This window comes from Orycteropus afer, unplaced genomic scaffold, assembly GCF_000298275.1.
Source record: "Orycteropus afer afer isolate SDZICR_OR568_19922 unplaced genomic scaffold, OryAfe1.0 scaffold00406, whole genome shotgun sequence".
NCBI lineage: Eukaryota > Metazoa > Chordata > Mammalia > Tubulidentata > Orycteropodidae > Orycteropus > Orycteropus afer.
The window spans coordinates 982,977-989,394 of NW_006921993.1; the positions used below are offsets into that span (position 1 = coordinate 982,977).

The following is a 6,418-nucleotide window of genomic DNA, read 5'->3' on the forward strand; positions in this document are numbered from 1 at the left end:
TGGGTGAAGATTTACAGAGTAAATTCACTTTTCATACAGCAGTTCACATATACTTTGTCTCATGTCATTGACCAAAATTTACAATGCAGCAGATCAAAGTAAATCAATTCCTCAAAGTCCAAACACATTATGAGATGATTCACTGATTCTTCATTATTTCTGTTGCACAGTATTCCATTGTGTATATGTGAAATAGTTTAGAGGTAGTGTAGCAGACATTATGCTGAGTGAAATAAGTCAATTACAGAAGGACAATACTGTCTGAGTACATTATGGTAAAAAGTTAAGGAAAGGCTTACACAGGGAAGGAAATTTTCTTTGTTGGTTACTAGGGATTGGAAAGGAAAGGATGGGAGGGAAACCAGATGGATAATTAAGCAACAGCCTTGATGTGTGTAAAGGGATTTGAAAAAATAAAATATTAAAATAATAAATAAATAAATAAGAAATAAGATTAGCCCTTAATTGATAGTTTTGAAGCTAGGTAATGGGCACATAGGATTCCATTATACTTGTCTTTGTTTCTGTTTGAAATGGTTTATAATACATTTCTGAAATTAAAGAAAAAGAGAAAAAAGGAAGTTACTTCTTTCAATCTTCCAATGTGACATAAAACCAAAGACATTGGGAAAAGAAGCAAAGATGAGTTAAGGAAATAAAAATATTTCAGCCATTAGGCTAAAATATCCATAAAACTGGTTATATCCATAAAACTTTTAAAACTGGTTTTCTAACATCAAACCAAATGTGGCTGTGAAGTTGATTCAAACTCACAGTACCCCCTTGTGTTATGGAGCAAAATTCTTTCATAAGGTTTCCTTGAGAAGGATAGAAGTTCAAACCCACCAGCCACTCCTTGGAAGGAAGTTTGGGGAATCTACTTCTGTAGTGATACTGCCTCAGAAACCCTAGGAGGGGTCGCTATGAGTTGGATCTGACTTGACGGCACATAACAACAACAACAACAATCTTTACAAATGGGGCTCTGGTGGTACATTGTTTAAGTGCTAGGCTGCTAAATGAAAGGCCCAGTGATTAGAATCCACCAACCAGTGTGTGGGAGAAAAGATCTGGACATTTAATTTCATAAAGACTACAGCCTGGGCAAACCTATGGTACAGTTCTACTCTTTCATATAGGGTCACTATGAGTCACAATCCACTTCACTACACACAATCTTTAAGGAAGCAGATTGCTGACAGCACTTTTTAATAAGGATGTTGTTATTGTCAGGTGCCATCAAGTTTGATGTGACTCATAGCAACCCTATAACAAAAGACTGCCTTGTCCTGAGCAATCCTCACAATCCTTGCTGTACTTGAGCCCACTGTTGCAGCCACTGTGTCAATCCATCCTGTTGAGGATCTTGCCCTTGCTGATCCTCCACTTTACCAAGCATGGTATCTTTCTCCTGAGAATGGTCCCTTCTGACAACATGACCAAAGGTGAGACGAAGTCTGTCCATCTCGCTTCCAAGGAGCATTCCGGCTGCACTTCTTCCAGGACAGATTTGTACCTTCTTATGGCAGTCTGTGGGACTTTCAGTATTCTTCACCAACACCACAAAAGCATCAACTCTTCTTTGGTCTTCCTTATTCATTGTCCGGGAGCTCTGGTAGCTTAGTGCCTAAGGCACTTGACTGCTAACCAGAAGGCTGGCAGTTCAAACTCACCAGCCACTCCTCGGAAGGAAAGTTGGGCAATCTATCTCCGTAGTGATACTGCCTTGGAAACCCAAGGAGGGTTCACTATGAGTCAGGTCCCACTCGACAGCACATAACAAACACACACACATTCATTGTACGGCTTTCACAAGCATATGAGGCAATTGAAAATACTGTGGCTTGGGTTAGGTGCACCCTCATCTTCAAAGAGACATCTTTGTCTTACCACTTTACAGAGGTCTTTTGCAGCAGATTTGCCCAGTGCAATATGTTGTCTGATGTCTTGACTGCTTCCACGGGTGTTGATTGTGGATCCAAATACGAAATCTTTGACAACTTCAAACTTTTCTCCATTTGTCATGATGCTGTTTATTGGTGTAGTTGCAAGGATTTTTGCTTTCTTTATGTTGAGGTAAAATCCAAACTGCAGACCATAGTCTTTAATCTTCATCACTAAGTGCTTCAAGTCATCTTCATTTTCAGCAAGCAATGTTGTGTCATCTGCATATCACAGGTTTTTAATGAGTTGTCCTCCAATCCTGATGCCTCATTCTTATTTATATGGTACAGTTTCTTGGACTATTTGCTCAGTGTACAGATTGAACAAGTATAGTGAAATGGTGCAACCTGGATGCACACCCTTCCTATTTTTAAACCATGCAGTATCCACTTGTTCTGTTTGAATGAGAGCATCTTGGTCATGTACAAGTTCCTTATGAGCACAATTAAGTGCTCTGTAATTCCTGTCCTTCTCAATGTTATCAATAATTTCTTATGATCCAAACAGTCAAATGATTTTGCATATAAATAAAACACAGGTAAACATCTTTCTGGTATTTTTTTTTTTTTTTTTTCCATTCAGCCAAGATTCATTTTGCATCAGCAATGGTATTCCTCATTCCACATCTTTTTCTGAATCCAGCTTGCATTTCTGGTAGTTCCCTGTCAATATACTGTTTCAACTCTTTTTGAATTATCATAATTATAAAAAATATATATATTTGCATATAATATTAATTATATTGTTCAATAATTTACACATACTGTTGGATCACCTTTATTTGGAATGTGTACAAATATGGATCTCTTCCAGTCAGTTGTCCAGGTAGCTGTCTTCCAAATTTTGTTGGCAAAGATGAATAAATGTCTCCAGCATGACAACCATTTTTGAAACATCTTGATGGATATTCCAACAATTCCTGGTATCTTGTTTTTCACTATTTCCTTCAGTGCAGCTTTGGCTTCTTCCTTGAATATGCTTGGTTCTTGATCATATGTCCCCTCCTGACATAGATGTACATTGACCAATTCTGTTTTGTAGAGTGACTGTGTATTGCTTCAATCTTCTTTTGATGTTTCCTGCATCATTCAATATTTTGCCCATAGAATCTTTCAATATTGTGACTTGAGGTTTGAATTTTTCTTCAGTTCTTGCAGCTTGAGAAATGCTGAGCATGTTCTTTCCTTTTGTTTTTTTAACACCAAGCTTTTTCACATTTCATTATAATAATTGGCTTTGTTTTTTCTGACCTGCTCTTTTTAATCTTCTGTTCAGCTCTTTTACCTTGTCATTTCTTCCATTTTTTTCTCTCTTTTTTTAAATTAACTTATTTACAAGTCAGAAAGTCAGTGTTTTCATTTCTAAAGCTCTGTCATTCATTTCTACCAAGTACCTATGGTCACCTGCCACACTCACAGCAGATTATCTGTGTAGTCAGCAAACAGAGTCTGTTCATCAGCAGACCAGGCCAGAGAGGTGTACTGAGGTGGCTTGGCTTTGCTACTGGTGCTGATAACTTCTTGCTTCAGTTTATCTGGAATGATCTTGCCCTCCAAATCTCAGATCTTGATTCTGGGGCCTGTGAGAGCACAGAACCAATAGTAGTTGGGGCTGAAGCACAGGGCATCAATAATGTTCCCACCACCTAGAGTATAGAGGTATTTGCCTTTGTTGAGATCCCATAATATGACCTGGCCATCCTTGCATCAAAAGCACAGAGGGATCCATCTGGAGAGACAATTGCAGTGTTTGGGTAGCCTGTGTGGTTCTATATGATTGTTTTTCAGCTTGCAAGTAGCCATGTTCCATACCTTGACCAACTTGTCCCAGCCACAGGAGGTGATGATGGGGTTGCTGCTGTTGGGAGAGAACTGGAAACTAGATACCCATTCAGAGTGGCTCTCATCCTGGATTATGAATTTACAGACACCCAGAGTATTTCACAGGTTGATGCTCTTATATTAGGACCCAGAGATAATCTGCCAGTTGTCAGAGAAGGTCACACTCAGCACATTATTATTGGTATGGCCTATAAATTGGTGTATGGTGGTGCCTGTTGTCAGATCCCCGAGGTGCAGTGTTCTCTCCCAAGAGCCCAAGAGGGCAAAGTGGCCATCAGAGGAGATGACTACATTGCTAACAAAGTGGGAGTAACCATGCAAAGCATGCCTCAGGGATGCCATAGTTGGTCTCATCCCTGGTCTGCTCCCACATGATGGTGGTCTTATCTCCTGAGGCAGACAATATCACATCCGGGAACTGCAGAGTGGTAGCTATCAGGGTCACTCAGCCATTGTGGCCCTTGATGGTGGCACACAGGGTCATTTGCTCAATCATAGCAGTGGTGGGGAGAAGGGGTCACTGCAGCAGCAATGATAGTACTGTATTGCTCAAAGACACCAGCAGCACAGCTGCTTGTGCTGTGGCCCTGAAGAAAAAAAAAAAAAAAATCTCTTCCATTTGCTTTAGCTACTCTCCATTCAAGAGCAAGGTTCAGAGTCTCTTTTGACATCCATTTTGGTCTTTTATTCCTTTCCTGTCTTTTTAATGACCTTTTGATTTCTTCATGTATGATATTCTTGATGCCATCTGATTTTGGTCATTGGTGTTCAACAGGTCAAATCTATTCATTTGATGGTCTCTAAATTCAGGTGGGATATAATCAAGGTTATATTTTGACTCTTGAGCACTTGTTTTGATTGTTTTTGGCTTTAAATTGAATTTTCATATGAGCCTGTGTTCTATTCAGCTCCTGGTCTTGTTTTGGCTGACGATATTGAGCTTCTCCATTGCCTCTTTCCACAGATGTAGTCAAATCCCTGTGTATTCCAAATGGTGAGTTCCACATGTATAACCATCATTTTATGTTGTTGAAAAAAAAGGAATATGCAATGAATAAGTCATTGGTCTTCCAAAATTCTATCACGTGACCAATGACATCATTTCTATCACCAAGGTCATATTTTCCAATTACTGGTGATTCTTCTTGTTTTCAACTTTCACATTCCAATCACCAGTAATAATCAATACATCTTGATTGAATGTTTGGTGAGTTTCAGACTGCTGAAATAGGGAAAATCTTCTATTTCTTCATTTTTGGCTTTAGTGGTTGGTGCACAAATTTGAATTATAGTAGTATTAGCTGGTCTGCCTTGTATGCATATGGATATTATCCTATCACGGACAGCATTCAACTTCAGAATAGAGCTTGAAATATTCTTTGTGACAATGAATGTTATGCCATTCCTCTTCAACATCTCATTCCTAGCATAGTAGATTATATGATTGTCTGACTGAAAATGGTCCAAAACCAGTCCATTTCAGCTCACTAATGCCTGTGATATCAATATTTATGCATTTCATTTCATTTTTAACAATGTGCAATTTTCCTAGATTGATACTTCATACATTGCACATCCTGATTATTAATGGATTTTTGCAGCTGTTTCTTCACAGTTTGAGTCATGCCACATCAGCAAATAGAGGTCCCAAATCTTTACTCCATCCACATCATTAAGGTCACCTCTACTTGGGGAGGCAGTTCCTCCCTATTCGTATTTTGAGTGCCTTCCAACCTGACGGGTTTATCTTCTGCCACTTTATCAAACAATGTTTCAGGTCTATTCATAATGTTTTCCAGTAATGTATCAGTGTTTCACTGCTATTCATAAGATTTTCACTGGAATGTTCTTTGAGAAGTGGATGGTCCCTTACTTCTTGTGAGTCTTACTCTGGAAGCTCCACTAAAACCTGTCCACCATGGGTGACCCTCCTGTTATTTGAAACACTGGTTGCACAGCCTCCAGCCTCACAGTAACATGAAAGCCACCACAGTACAACAAACTGACAGATGAGTGTTGTTTCTATTAAGGTAGGATAATTAAAAATAGACTGATTTTTTAAAAAAATGGCCAATGTGAATTAAATAGTGTTCTTGTAATCAATCCATTACTTAACTAACACAGCAAACAAGTATTGGGTGGCGCAATGCCACAGGCATTTGCCTGCTAACCAGAAGGCTGGTGGTTTAACCCACCAGCCAGTCCTCGGAAGGAAGACTGGGCAATATACTTCCATAAAGATACCACCTTGGAAATCCAAGGAGGGGTTGTTATGATTGGAAATTGACTTAACAGCAGTGTGTTAATTTTCAGAAATAGAAATATATGGACATTTTCAGACATTTATAAACTGAAAGTTTGCCAAAAACCATTTCTCACTAAAAAAGGCTAGGAAATGTAAATGCATTAAGTTCAAAGTAAGTCCCAAGTGGAAGGTCTGTTTTGTATTAATAAATTAATCAAGACAAACAATTTTTTGATAAATATTTAAAGATTACTACATACATCAACAGTAATACTTTTCAAAGTTAATATCAATATAAATCAGAAAAGAGTGATCAAATTTAGTGTTTTAAGTCCTCATATTTAATGGGAAGGAGATGAAGAAACATAATTAAACATAATAGCTGGCA

General features: G+C 38.4%; 1 pseudogene; it reads right to left on the reverse strand.

The window, feature by feature from the left end:
• Positions 1 to 3,326: 3,326 nt before the first annotated feature.
• LOC103208049 lies at positions 3,327 to 4,281 on the reverse strand (annotated as a pseudogene).
• Between the last annotated feature and the right edge of the window lie 2,137 nt (positions 4,282 to 6,418).